At 39.9% G+C, this 15,310-nt stretch overlaps 1 protein-coding gene across 3 annotated transcripts in view; it reads right to left on the reverse strand.

Moving 5' to 3' along the window:
* Positions 1–15,310, reverse strand: part of Dis3l2 (DIS3 like 3'-5' exoribonuclease 2) — a 345,312-nt gene that overhangs the window by 118,827 nt on the left and 211,175 nt on the right. The gene's annotated exons all lie outside the window — the stretch shown is intronic.

Consider the following 15,310-nt stretch of genomic DNA (forward strand, 5'->3'; position numbering starts at 1 on the left):
CCCCAACTTCTCTTTGCCCCAAGAGAGAATAGGTGTCATCAGACAGCAGGGAAGTTTGATCTGTGGCCTCCCTGTCCACAGGGTATATGGGATCAGGTCCTTCAAAGATCAGTTACAGATACTTTCCTGTACCCTCTCTCATGCAGGTAAACAGAGTTTGCCAAAGAATGTTATGTGGCATCTGAGATAGGGACAGGACCCACGGATATGTTATTTAAAAAATGGGCCATATAGTTAACCCAGCTAAGCATAATATAATTCTATTATATTATGTCAGAAACAGACCAGATCACAGTTTGTGTCCCTGGAACAGTCAGCTACCTCACTTAGAACCCACACAAAAGGTTGAATGTGGTGCGCATCTATAACTCCAGTACTCCTATGGAATATGGGAAGTGGAAATAAAAGAACTGTGCAGAATCTCATGGGTCAGCTGGCCTGAGGTGCACAGTATGACAGAAACAAAGAGAGACCCTGCCTCAACAAGGTGGGAGGGGAGGACCTACTCCTGAAAATTGTCCTATGACTGCTATACATATACTACAGCAAGCTGAAGACACTATGTACTTCAGACAGGACTAAGAGGACCTGAGCTGGATCTGGCTGGAAAACCTTCTCTTTGGGGACTAGCTCTCATCATACCAGAAGGCATTATGCAAATTTCTAGGGGAGAGAAGCAACCAAAAGTCCTACTCAGCTATATGGGTATACAGCATGCAGGTGTGCAAGTTGCCTACTGCACAGAGCAGCAGAGGAATCTCTATCCTACCGTCTGTGAGCTGCCTGCAGGAGAGGGCGTTCCAATGCTTATAAACAACAATGATAAAACAACAATGACCATCACTGGCAAGATAACCCTAAGGGTGTGGTAATGGCATGCACTGCTTGATGGTAACCAAGAGCTCTCTAATTAAGCGCTGATGCCCATCAATAAGAGAGAAATCATGCCTAGTACTAGAAACCTAACAATCTAGGGATAGTGAAGTTAGGATCTACTAAACCAGCATAATCCCTAACTATATCTGAAAAATGTATCCCTATACCCACAGGTAGCCAGTGAAATGAAACTTCCAGGCTTGATCTCCCAAGTCCAATGAATTCTGGAGGTGACCAAGATCAACGAACCTTTAATGTTTGTGTATGGGGGGAGGGTATAGGATAACTCCATTTAACCTCATTTTATCTATGTATGTACATATACATATTTATGTATTTATGTACATGCATATTCTACAGTAACATGTTTCTATATGGCATTTTCAAAAGTCTGTTAGTTATTCTTTCCCACATTTCCTTCTCTGCTCTGTCCTTCCAACTTCTACCCCATTAAAAAAAAAAAAAGATGTATGTATTTGATGCTATGATGTATGCCTGAGTATTTCAGGGTATTACATGAATGTAGTGCCCACAGAGGCCAGAAGAAGGTATTGGATCCCTTGAAGCTGGCATTACAGACGTTGGGAGCAACCTGACGTGATGCTGGAAACAACCTTCAATCCTCTGCCTTGACCACTGAGCCTTCTATCCAGCCTCTTCCCGGCACACTCATTTAACTCTGCCTGTTCCATTGTTCCCTTTCCCTACTCTCTAGTACTTGTGTTCTCTCTCATTTTCCTTGAAATCTTTCCCTCAGGACCCCTTTACTAGTTTCTTGACTTCTATGGGTAATCTAATCTAAATACACATATCTAGAAATCCAAAGCTAGAAATCTACATATGAGGAAGAACATATAACATTTGTCTACTGGGGACTGGGTTATCCCAAAATGATTTCCAGATTCATTAATTCACCTGAAAATTTATAATTTCATTTTTCTTTACAGCTTAATAATATTCCATTGTGTGCATGTACTACATTTTCATTATCAATTCTAAGATGATGGTTTTCTAGGCTCTTCCCCATTATTGGCTATTGTGAATAAAGCAATAATGAACACAGCTAAGCAGATTTCTTTGCAGGAAGGACAGAGAATCCCTGGGAAATCCTCTGTACCAGGAGTGGTACAGCTGGACCATGTGGTAGATGTACATCTAGCCTGCTGAGGAACTTGCACACTCATTTCCATAGTGAGGGTGGCAGTGTGCAGTCCCACCACCAACAAAATGCTCCCTTTTTTTCACAGCCATGCTAGCTGGTATCTGCTTCCTTTACTTATTCACTCATTCATTTATTCATTTATTTAGTTTTTAAATCTTAGCTGTTCTGACTGTATAAAATGAAACACTGTATAAGTAGTAATGGAAAGCCCCAGGAAGATGAAATTGATTCTCACTACACAGTAATAACCTGTACAACAGGGAGGACCTCAGACATAGTTCTCAAGGTAAAGGAAGGATACATTGCTCCTTGTTCATTTTTGTCTCCTCCATAAGACCCAGTCAAATGCTTTATGAGCACTGAGTACTCAATAAAAAGTACTTGTAAAACTAAATCTGACATGTCACAAGGGGTAGCAGGGATGCTGTGATCCTTTTATTTCATCATAATGACATCATAAGATGCTGAAAGAATGTCCTTCGAGGTCAAAATAAAAAAAATGTTGTTAGTTTGGGTGGGGCATGGCTTATTAATTTACTTGGATGATTAACTAGTAAGTTGTATCTTTGTAAATGTCTCCAGAGGGCATTCATGTCTAAGAACACAATGAACAAATGCTAATTCCTACTAGAACATTTCTAGCCTGAACCAGACCCAGACATCAGCAATACAGTACAACTTCTGTGGTTAGTTGGTAAACGTTTGTTTTTTTTTTTTCCCTTGCTCTCCCACAGTTATTTTCTGAATAAAATCCTAGTTTATTCTACCATGATCTTTCTGATCCGCTCTTAAGCCAGGAACTTAAAGTCTAAGTTAAAGTGAACAACAAGGAACAGTACTCAGGGGTCGTACTGTGAAGGTAAGATGAACAAGCGGTACTCAGGGTCAGGGCTTCACGCAAGCATGGCCTGCTACCTGCTTGTAAACAGCCTGAAAGTCAACATCAGCTTTTGCATCTTTATTACGTTTTTGATTTTTATTTTATGTGACAGGTGCTTTGCCTGCCTGTTTGTGGTGCACCACTTGTGTGTTTGATGTCTGTAAAATCCAAAAGAGGGTGTCAGATTCTCTGCAATGAAAGTTACAGACACTTGTAAGCTGTCTTGTGAATGCTGGGAATTGAATGTGGGTCCTCTAGAAGAACAGCCAGTGCTATTAACTGCTAAGCCATCTTTCCAGCCTGAGTTTTGCATTTTTATATGGTTGAAAACAAATCAAAAGAGAATCATTTCATGGTATATGAAAATTATATTAATTCACTTTCGTAAATTCAGCTATTGTTTGACTGGGACAGACATACTTTTTTGACACAATAGCAGAGTTGGCTAGTTGTAACACAGAGAGTATGCTGAAAATCTTACTATGTGAGAAGATCGGGGTGTAGCTTAGTGACAAAACAGCTGTTCTTGCTCAAGGCTTGATCCTCAACACTAAAGAACTTTGCTACATGCTCTTGATAGAACAGTTATAACTTCAAGTTGATTTTCTAAAGCATTCAAGAAAACATTTACTCAATTTGTATATGCTAGACCAATCTCCTAATCACAGGACTTCTTAGAGCCTTCATGTTGGTACCAGTAGTCCTGCCAGATGCATTTGCTTTATGACTCATCTGCTCTTGGATCTGTTGTGTCATCCAGCATCTTCCTGAAGCTGGGTTTTGCAGGGAAGAGCCTTGGAGATCAATGACCTGTAATGGGACATTCTGCACAGACCCCCCAGTGCAATCTTTGGCCTACATGAGGATTTAACACCACATAGGCCCACCCTGAGAGACGTTGTAAGCCAACAGGGCCATACTGCTCACTGCAGGAAGGCTGATAGATACAGGAGCCAGTCTGAGCAGTGTTCTTTTATGTATACTTATGGATAAAGTTGGCATAATACAAGGAAATAGTCTTGTGAACTGATCTCACAAATGTATACGTTTTTATGCTTTATTTTTATTTTATTTTATGCTTTCTGTTTTTGTCTTTATTTTGACTCAGGAAATTCAGAAATCCCACCTTCTAGAAGATGTATGTGGTCTCTAGCTTCTACCTTGGTTCTACCTATTTTCCTATTCAAAGATATGTTTTGCCTCATTTCCTAATTTTAAGAATGTCACTGCATTATATATAGTATCTCAAGCTTCTCAAAGCTAAACTGGGGGTAGAGAGCATAAATAAATCCATATACACTAAGATGAGACTGTTGAGGGCATGCTGGGACAAAGAGCCATGCCATATGGACTAAGAACAAACTTCTAGATAGTGTCAAAGTCAGAATGCTCTTAGGAAGAAAATGCTCTGCTGGAGTGAACTCTAGACTTACAGTCTCACTACGGAAATCAAGTCAGTAATGAATAGAGTGTGCTCCTGATAAGCCACAGTCCTCAGTGCTGAGACCCAGAGAGTTAACCTACTGTCATCTCCATGATCAGGAACTTGCCACGACAATGGTGGTGTGCTGAGTGAGGGCTGCTTCTCCTGTGGGCCACAGTGGCTGAAGCTGCTGGGCATGGAGGAGGGCGCACTGCATCCTCTGGCTGCTTTGCTCTGTGACATGCTCGAGATTTTACTGGCCCCCTTTTGGAAGGCTTTGGTCTCTCTCACAACATGCAGAGAGCAGCCTGGCCTGCCAGCTTTTAGAACCTGTGAGACCAAATATTTAAAGAGTTCCGCAACAATGGTTAGAAAGAAGCTAAACCTGACCCACAGAAAGGAAAGTGCCAGGTACAGGAGGGAAAGTATGAGACTCCAGGAGGCTGCAGAATGTTAGTTATATAACTCAACAGCACGTGACTGAGGGGCTAGCAGAACTTTTTAAAGGGACAGTAAAGTTCCAGGAAAGTCTGTTTTACTTGACGCTATTGGTTCTAGAAAAGAATACATGAAGAATAATTAAAAGCCTTCTGTATTCTCTTATGATCCAGCCAAGAGCCCAAGAAGGAAATGCACAGAAGAGATCTCTGCTCCTCCGTCTAACACATCCTCTGGGTGATCCTGTCTCCTCTGTCCCCTCAAGTTACCACCCTCTCTAACACCTTTCAGCTAGAGGGAGTTGCCTAGTCTCCAAAGCACTTCACCACTATTCACCTCACTAGATTTTAGCCATGACCCTACCACTTCTCACAGAAATTCCTCAAGGTCATGGTTATTGCCAGATTATATACTGCAGATAGCAAATATATAGTCTAAACCCCTTTGCAGCTCCTTAAAGAATAAAACAGAAATTCAGCTTAGGAGTTAAAGCCTTTCAGATACTTCTCTGTTTAGATCTCACATTCCCAGCTTGTCTGTATCCTGTATTCTCTCAACCATTGTTTGTTCTATACCTGTACAGGGAGACTTTGCCTACCAGTTTCTAAGATCTAAGACAAACCTTGCTTTTAAAGACCCAGGAACAATGCCATTTCCCCCCAGGGATCTCCAGGACTCTACAGGGTGGAAGCTACACTCTCTGTCCTGTTCTACCCATGCGGATGGCACTGACTACTGTTTTTGATATACTGTTATTTACTTATGTACAGATCTCACCACTGTGACAAGCCACAGACAATACCAGCTCTGGGAGACATCTACTTGTATCTGTAACTCTGAGAGCATACATGCAATGAAGAGCTGCTTGAGAGATGAATGAAAAAAATAACCAAAGGGCTCTCTTTTCCATTCAATGTTGCCACTGTGCCTTGGGAAACACATTTAGGATTAGAACTCATGACTTCCTGGCATGGGACCCTGCGGTCACACCACACTGTTATTGTTTCCAAGGGTGTCCTTTTCTGTCTTCATCCCATCTTCTTTTCTCATAAAACAGTGTTTTACAAACTGTGGTTTGAGAACCATTTCCAGATTAACAAAATTTATAGAGGTCCTCCTTTGCCCGTGACTCTGGGTTTGTCCTGTTGAGAGAAAGCAATGATGGTGGGAAGGATCTGGGTCAACTGTGGTGAGTGGATAAAAGAGAATGGAAAAAAAATCTAAGAAATAACTTTCATAGGATAAAGAATAAAATATTTACTCTAACACTTTAGTTAGATAGTGTCATGATTAATAGAGAAAACAAAAGTTTTTATTTAAAACATATCAGAAGAAATAGACAAAGAGTACTTATCCATGGTACTATACCCAGAGAACACTGCCACAGAGGCCCACTAGGTAGGCGCTGCAGTGTCTGGTAACAGCCTCATTAGCTGCAATGACCACTCAAAGTTTACCCTGCCCTTTCTAGTCTAGGAAGGGGTGCAACCACCACTTTAAAAAATGGCAGTTGCCAAAACCTTAATACCAATTCTCTCAGTTCTACTGACACAGCTAAATGCTGAGTCAAATTTCAGACTGTTTTAAAATGATACAAGCCTAAAGGTCACCAATCTTTCTCCCTTCCTCAGTAAGGAAGTGGCACTCGTGAGGACATACTATGGGCAGAGAGAAATGGCATGGCATTCTTGGAAAGTCTCTTTTACCTAGCCAGGAATTTTTAACTGTGGCTCCACAAAACGAAGCGTCAAGTGTTGGCAAACATTCGAGAATGAACGCAGCTCCGAGGCTCTTTGACTTTTTATAAGATGAGGATGAAATGGGGCTCAGAAGCACCTGGAATGACTTTTCCCTGACTTTTCCATTCTTTTACTCACTCACCCACTGAACTTCTCGTGCCTCTGCAAATGCTACAGGACAAGCTTCCCTGCTGCTGTGGAGCCAGGAAGCCAGAGCCAGACAGGGAAACCATGGTCTAAATGCAGAGAATGTGCTCAACACAACCTTCCTCCCTCTGAATTCTTAGGGACATTGAAAGAGCAGCTGTAGAATGATCTATAAAGACCTAGGAGAGGTGAATCTCAAGGTAGCTCAAAGCTGAGGATCAGCAGTTTTAAGTCATCCTGGGCTATAAAATGAGTTTTCGGGGTAGCCTGGCCCTCACAGCAAACCCCCAGATCCTCTTTCCTCACAAATGACTCATCAGAGGTCGCCATCCGGCCATATTTGCTGCTTCCATCGGCTTATTTTCTTTTCATATCTGAACTCCTCTGGTAGGAGCAGTGCTGCAGAATTCTCCATGCCCTTGGACTGCAGTGTGTGTTTGGAGACTAGGGGCATTCTATGGCACCATATACTATAGTCTAAGCCAAGAAGCACCACACCCAGGTTCTAAGTCATACATGTACGTCTTCAACTGTCCATCCCAAGCCTTCACCAGCTTTTCTCTTCCTGATGCAGAGTCGGATCAGCTTCTACACTGTCCTGTTAGTTATGCCTCTTTTGTCTCTTTACTGTCCAGCAGACTTTTAACAGAGCACTGCTGGCTTACAAGATCCAGACCAGCTGCCTTAGAATGTCACCTGTTCTGTTTTACTGAAGTTTTCCCTCATAGAAGGAAAAAGAGAAAAATGAAGGTCTGCCTGTAATATTAGAAATCAAGAAGTGGAAGCAAGATGGCCACGAATCTGAGGCTAGCCTGAGCACCAGGCCATCTTGGGCAACAGAGAAAGACCCTGTCTCCAAATTAATCTCCCCTGTATTTCAAAGTTTTATTTAAAGGGTTGACTGCTATAAAGAGGCTGGCTGGTTAAAGAGTGAGTGTTTTGAGTACTTCTCAGATGTGGTATGGGCTTAACACTGTATCCTATCAGAAGGCACACTGTCAGTCCACCTTGGTAGATTTTTTGAATAAGCCAGACTAGGCTGATAGCTCCTTGTTACCCAACACACAGAAAATGTCTTCTAGGGAAAAAGGCTCTCCACATCTTATGAAAATACTATCACAAATGGCTACTCAGCTAGCAGTTCAGTATTCTTGGATGATTTTTCACTTAGCTGTAATTTGATAAGAAATAAAATTGTACATGTACTGGCTGGCTCTTGTCTATTGAGAGGTTTCTATTCACCTACCTTGCCCCACAACTATCTTATCTGTCTTTCTCTATCTCCTTTTTATACCTTTACAAAGTCATTGACTTTTTAAAATTCAATGTATCATAAATCACTGTTACTATTTTTTGAGACAAGATCTTACTACATATCATGGTCAACCTTGAACTTGAAAATCAAGCTGAATGAAGCTTTTGCTTCAGATCCCTGAGTATTAAGACTTAATTTTATTGTTTAATACTTGAACCTTTAAATGGCTCAAATAAAATAACACTCAGAGAACTCTCTTTTCCATTCTTTATCTTTCTACTCTGTTTTGCTGCCCCTGATGCTTGAATCATCCCATCAATTTCTGGTTTATGCATTTTCTCTTCTCTTCTCCTCTCCCCTCCCCTCCTGTCCCCTCCCCTCCTGTCCCCTCCCCTCCTCTCCTCCTTTCCCTTCCCTTCCCCTTCCCTCCTCTCCTCTGTTTATGCATTCTCTCTCTTCTCCTCTTCTTTTCTCTCCTCTCCCTTCCTATCCCCCATCTGTGTGTGCGTCTCTCTCTCTCTCTCTCTCTCTCTCTCTCTCTCTCTCTCTCTCTGTGTGTGTGTGTGTGTGTGTGTGTGTGTGTGTGTGCTGACCCAGAGCCTGAGCAACTGCTCTCTGACTGGTTTATATACTCAATCCATGGAAAATAGAGATAGGTAGGTAGGTAGATAGGTATCCTAAAAATCACTGTATTACTCCAGAGAGCTCAGTCATAGAATCACCTCTGTTAGAAGTTCACTCCAGCCCAAGTGTAATCCCTGCTGTCTCCAAACCAAGCCAACCCACATATTGAATACTTGGGATGTGGATGGGGAAGAGTTCATTGCTCCGTTAGGCATGCCTACGGCTTTAGGTAGTTCTGACAGTGACAAAGCATGTGACAGCTACAATGAAATATGGCTGAGAAACCATGTTTAGGCTCCTTTGTAGCCACAGAGCCAAAGGGATTACCCAACTCCCTTTAAACCACAGAGCCTTTCAAACATGACACTTCCAAAGAAATATGCCCATTCCTTTTTTTTTCTTAAATGGATTATAACTGTGTATAATTGTAGTCCTTTTCATAAATTTCCAATTTTTTTTTTGTCAAGAATAACTCCAAGTTGTTGGAACCAATGAAGCATCAACATGAAGAAGATATTGAAAACAAGAAAAAAAAAAGGCCAGAATTCTTTCATCCAACAAATGTGTAGTGGACATCTACTGTCCTAGGTGATCAGGACTCATTTGAGAACACACAAAGGTTTCTATCCAGCTAGACTTTCATGAGGCAAAAGTGAGAAAATAAAAAGTGTTGACATTAGAGCGTAGACAGAGTAGATACAGCAGAGCAGCTGACTACAGCGATGGCGCCAGCACTGGAGTCTAGGTAGGCTACACCGAGAGTGCACCATGGGAGGGTGCCATAAAGGAAGAAGTGAGTCTCCTGTTTGCTCTGGACAAAGGTCATAACCTTCCCCATGAGCTTTCTTAAGACACTAAACTTACTCAACCAAGAGAGCATCTACAGACAGGGCAAAGACAGCTAGCTTTGCCTTTGAACACATCCTGTTTCAGATGACCTAAGAACTAGGCTTTCCAAGGTTCTGAAAACAGTGTGTGTGTGTGTATGTGTGTAGATAGACAGAAAGACAGACAGACAGATGCCAATGGCAGTGATCCCAAGCTCTCTGAACAACTGTTTCTTTCTCTCCCTCTTTTGTTTTTTTGGAGACAAGAGCTTTTCTATATAACCCTGGCTGTCCTGGAACCCACTCTGCAGAACAGGCTGGTCTGATTGTGTCTCCTGACTGTTGGAATTCAGGCTGTATGCCACCACCTAGGTTGTTTGCTTCTCTTTTACTCTGGTAGTACTTTCACTATAATTCAGACTTAAGATATCAAACTGTGGTTACTTTAAGATGGACTTTGAGATAGCAGCTTCCTGCTGCCATTGGCACCAGGGAGCCGGGAGACTCCACATCTTTCTCTGCACAGCCCGCCAGGAGAGAGTGATCTCCCAGCAGCACCTTCACTTTTGAGTGCAGAGGTGAGAGCTCTACCTTCTCTCTGGAGGGGAACAGCTAGGTGCACACAGGGCCTAAGATCAGTGGAGCAGCTGGGACAGAAGTCTTCCTGCTGCCATTGGCACCAGGGAGCCAGGAGACTCTACAGCCTCTGTGCACAGCCTGCCAGGAGACAGTGATCTCCCAGCAGTGCTTTCACTTCTGAGCTCAGAGGAGTAAGAACACAGGCTTACAAGCCCACAGGAGGAACAAAGTCCAGCCAGAGACAAAATACCAACTAGCACCAGAGATAACCAGATGGTGAAAGGCAAGCACAAGAACTCTAGTAACAGAAACCAAGGCCACATGGCAACATCAGAACCCAGTTCTCCCACCACAGCAAGTCCCAGATACCCCAACACGCTGGAAAAGCAAGAGTCCCGATTTAAAATTGTATCTCATGATGCTGATAGAGGGCTTCAAGAAAGACTTAAGTAACTCCCTTAAAAAAATACAGGAGAATATTGGTCAACAGGTAAAAGCCCTTAAAGAGGTAACACAAAAATCCCTTAAAGAAATACAGGAGATCATGGGTCAATAGGCAGAAGCCCTCAAAGAAGATACATAATAATCCCTTAAAGAATTACAGGAAAACACAAACAATCAAGCAAAGGAACTGAACAAAACCATCCAGGGTCTAAAAGTGGAAGTAGAAACAATAAAGAAATCACAAAGTGAGTCATTTCTGGAGATAGAAAACACTGGAAGGAATTCAGGAGTCAAAAATGCAAGCATCAACAACAGTATACAAGAGATAGAAGAACCTCAAGTGCTGAAGATACCATAGAAAACATTGACTCAACAGTCAAAGAAAATGCAAAATGCATAAAGCTGGTAAACCAAAACCTCCAGGAACTCCAGGACACAATGAGAAGACCAAACCTAAGGGTTATAGGTATAGATGAGAGCAAAGATTTCCAACTTAAAGGGCCAGTGAATATCTTCAACAAAATTATGGAAGAAAACTTCCCTAACCTAGAGAAAGAGATGCCCATGAACATACAAGAAACCTTCAGAACTCCAAACAGACTGGACCAGAACAGAAACTCCTCCTGGCACAAAATAACATAAACACCAAATGCACTGAACAAAGAAAGAATATTAAAAGCAGTAAGGGAAAAGAGAGCAAGTAACTTACAAAGGCAGATCTATCAGAATTTCACCAGACTTCTCACTAGAGAAGATGAAAGCTAGAAGATCCTGGGACATACATACAGACCTCATACAGACCCTAAGAGAACACAAATGCCAGCCCAGGCTACTATACCCAGCAAAACTCTCAATCATCATAGATGGAGAAACCAAGATATTCCATGGTAAAAACAAATTTACACAATATCTGTTCACAAATCCAGCCCTCCAAAGGATAATAGATGGAAAAGGCCAACACAAGGAGGGAAACTACACCCTAGAAAAAGCAAGAAAGTAATCTTCTTCCAACAAACCCAAAAGAAGATACCCACACAAACATAAACATAAAAATAACAGGAATAAACAATCATTATTCCTTAATATCTTTTAAGAACAATGGACTCAACTCCCCAATGAAAAGACATAGACTAGCAGAAATATTTCTCAAGTAAATCTTCAATTTTATCAGAAAATGTTTGTAATTCCCCTTTTAATTAATTTAGTAATGTTTTTATGTCTACCATTTTATCTGCATTATTTTTCATGATAATCTTCATTTTAATATGTCTTTTTATACATTTCCTCTACTTTATCAGAAATGTTTTTCATGTAAATCTTCAATTTTATCTGAAAATGTTTATAATTCCACCTTCAATCAACTCAGAATTATCTTTATGCCTATCACTTTATCTGTATAATTGCCATGATAATCTTTAATTTTAACATGCTTTTCTATATATTTCTTCAATTTTATTAGGAACATTTTCCATGTAAATCTTCAAATTTATTAGAAAATGTTTATAATTCCACTTTCAATCAACTTAGGTATATTTTTATGCCTACCATTATTATAGCTACATAAAATTTTCCATGATAATCTTCAATTCTAACATGCTTAAAATTTTTAACACCTAAAATTTTTCTATAGTTTTATCAGAAATACCATAAAATGTGTATATTTCATATTTCAATTAACTTAGCAATGTTTTACACTTTACTCTTTAATTTTTCATGAAAATTGTCAATTTTAATGTGTTTTTCTATGTATATCTTCTATTTTATCTGAAATATTTTCCATGTAAAATCTTTAATTTCCATGTAAATCTTTAATTTTATCATAGTGTTTTTACTTCCCTTTTCAATAAAAAATGTAAAAAAAGGTGGACTTTGAGAATATAGACTGATAAAAATTAAGTAATTAGGTATGTAGATATAGACTCAGTTACTGAGTGATCTTATAGTTAATATTACCAATTAAGATTGTGATTAAAAATGAACAATCTAAAAACTCAAAATATCTTGTTTCCCTCAGCTGCCCGTTAAACAAAATCAGGATCACTTGGCTATAGTTTGTGAATTTGTTGCTATTTAATAACTTCTGTCATTGTGGAGAAACATAATGTGCCTGTCAATGTCCTTCCATTGCACTTTCTCAGGCTAAATGTGTATTTGAGCATTCTGCTGGACCATCTTCCTCCACCCAGGGTTAAGCCTTTACCCCACTGCCATGGTAAGCATGGTAAAGTGACTGTGCTGGATGTTTCCTGCTGAGTGGGGGGCACAGAAGAGGGTGTTTTGGGGAAATGGGTTATGGAGTGGTAAGATTTGTTCAGGTTCAGGCAGGAAAGGTCAGTGTCTTGCTAGGTGTTTGACATCTGTGGTAGGTTCATTCAGCACAAAAGGAACAGATGCAGGTTAGGGAAGACAAAGGCCAGTTTCAAATGAACCTTTATTACAATACTTAAGAATAAATATCTTTCTGTACAGGGTGGTGTGTGTCTTTAGTATCAGCACTAGGGAGGCAGACGGATGCAGATTTCTGTGGGTTAGAGGACAAACTAATCTACATAGAAAGTTGCAGACCAGCCAGGGCTACATAGTGATATCTTGTCTCAAAAACATATGAATGTACATACACATGCACATGTACACACACACACACACACACACACACACACACACATATATACATACATTGAAAGGAACTTCATTTTATATACAACATCCAAATTTGACAGCTTTACACTGAACTTGTAAGTTCATAAATTTTTTATATCAAATTTTGTCAAATGGGATACTTATTTGTATAAATAAGAGTCAGATTCCAAGCATTTTTCCTTAAGAGAGGCTATATTAATACAAAAATGTGGGGGGAGGAATAGTTTTTTAAAAGTAGTGTATGGATAGATATATTTTAACTTAAATATACTATATAAATCCAATTCACAAGTTCCAGAAACAACATAGCCAACATGTAAAAATAAAACAGAGATTGTAACCAAATCTTAATATGTCTTTTTTTTTTTTTGAGACAAATACAATGGAGTAATGAATTTAAATTCTAGTGGACAGAATAGTAACAAAGTCAAGGAATTGACTGTCTAGACATCTCTCCTAGATTTCTATTTGAGGAGATATATATTTCCAATTCCCAATCCTTTGAATTCTCAAATCAGGAGTTCAGAACTTGCTGTTGAAAGGATCATCATCCTTAATTCTCAATCCATTTATCAGGATTGCATGCAAATTCGAGCGTGAATGCATTTCAACAGCCAGGAACTTGGAAGGTTCTCAGGGACCATGCTGTGCTAACTGGGGAAGGGTTAAGCCATGCTATTTTTCAGATCTTAAGACAGTTGTTCTGATATGAGAAGAATTGTCACAATGGTGCGATCTCTCTTCTATAAAAGCTATGCACATTTTTTGTAAAACTGTATGACTGTTATGGCAACCATAAAAATGGAACTATCCTTCTTTCAATTACACACTATCCATACTAGATTACCTTTAACACTGCCCCGAATTTCTTTTCAGAACATGCTGTCTGTCCTATAGATGCTTAGAAGCAAGATAAAGTGGTCTCTTTCAAAGGGAGATTCCATAACAATGACTCTTTCAAAGGACTAGCTCTTCAGGGATTCTAGGGATCTCCTGTCAAGTCTCTTTATCCCCTGGTCACTGGGAGACCTCAAAATATTCTTCCTGGGAGGCAGAGGAGCTGCCTAGAACATGTATTCTCAAAATGAATATTTTACTAAGTGAGTGAAGTGGAAAGATGGTGTGTGAGCATCATGAATGGTCACGAGGCCTGGCACAGATCTGTAAAATACTGAGACCATTTGCCAATTCCCATTTATTAAGGTAAGAAACTTGTACAAGTTTATATAGTACATTTTAATGAACTTTGCTCTGTAAATAATATTAACATAGATATATACTTTTAAATGCCAAAATAAATATCAGTTATACTCTAGGATGACCAGAAACTCTATTCTTACTTTCTCTAAAATGAGTAATATTTCAGAAATTTCAAGAGAAAAAAGTATGAATCTTTTCTTCTCAGTAATGAAAAAAGCCAAGTCTTGTCTTTTGTCTCTAAGTTTTCATTTTGGGTCCAAACCCTGTTACACTGCTCAGAACTGGTTCTATAAGTAAAAGCAGAGGTGGAAGTGTACTGACTGAATTTCTGGCAGATTTAATGTTAAATAGTTAGATTCCCAAGAGGAAAACATGCTAACAATCACTGCTTGGTGCAGAGAGTTTCTAAATAAGGATCTGGGACAGAATGAAGCATTGAAGACTCTGTTCCACACCCAAGTTTGGCATAGAAGAGGCCTGGAGTGTTCCTCACACAGCCTGTATTTCAGGGGTTCAGATCTGCCTCCTGTCTTTAAACAAAATAATGATAGAGTTCCTGGTCATCCTAAAGTATAGGTATATTAATTTTCATGTTTTAAAGATGGGTATTGTCCATGTTGTCATTATTTACAGAGCAAAGTTCATTAAAATGCAGTATGTATCACTTGTACAAGCCTCTTACTTTAATAATTGAGAATTGGCAAATGACTTCAGTGTTTTACAGAACTACATTAGGCCTAGTAAGACAGTTCATTGAACACCATCTTTCCACTTTACCCACTTAATAAAACATTCATTTTGAAAAGACATGCTCCCCCCACCCCTACCCCATTGGCTGACTCCCACTGCCTGGTCCTTTCCAAGTTTTGAATCATCCATGAATTTACACTGCCTTTACACTAATCTTTCACTACAACTGAAGTAGCCCCATCTATGCCTGGCCCTCTTCCTTTTATATGCTTCAGCATTTGACTATCAAGGCAAAGTGAACCTCTAAGACAGAGACTTTAATTCTGCTCCCTTTCTCCAACACTGAGCAGCTTCTAGCTAGCTTTAGAGGACTGTACAGCATATAA

Source organism: Apodemus sylvaticus, chromosome 9, assembly GCF_947179515.1.
Source record: "Apodemus sylvaticus chromosome 9, mApoSyl1.1, whole genome shotgun sequence".
NCBI classification, from domain to species: domain Eukaryota; kingdom Metazoa; phylum Chordata; class Mammalia; order Rodentia; family Muridae; genus Apodemus; species Apodemus sylvaticus.